The 205-nt window shown below is 48.3% G+C and overlaps 1 protein-coding gene across 1 annotated transcript in view; it reads right to left on the bottom strand.

The window, feature by feature from the left end:
- The window catches only part of BCL2L13 (BCL2 like 13), a 31835-nt gene that overhangs the window by 19303 nt on the left and 12327 nt on the right, over positions 1-205 (bottom strand). The gene's annotated exons all lie outside the window — the stretch shown is intronic.

Here is a 205-nt window from a genome sequence, read left to right as displayed (position 1 = left end):
AGCTCCAAGAAACCAGGAAAACAATACAAACAGATGCTGTGCTGGGGTACAAAACTTCCCCTGTGGTTTGCTTTTATGGCATTTTCATATGGACTGTGTGTTTTGCAGCAGCAAATGTTACAGGCAAGCAGAGCTGATGACAGAGATGTTCTGGATGATGCTCTCCACCACAGCTGATGGGGACTGAAATCCTGAGCCCCCGGGG

Source organism: Geospiza fortis, unplaced genomic scaffold (assembly GCF_000277835.1).
Source record: "Geospiza fortis unplaced genomic scaffold, GeoFor_1.0 scaffold13, whole genome shotgun sequence".
NCBI classification, from domain to species: Eukaryota; Metazoa; Chordata; class Aves; order Passeriformes; family Thraupidae; genus Geospiza; species Geospiza fortis.
This window is presented reverse-complemented; position numbering and strand designations above follow the sequence as displayed.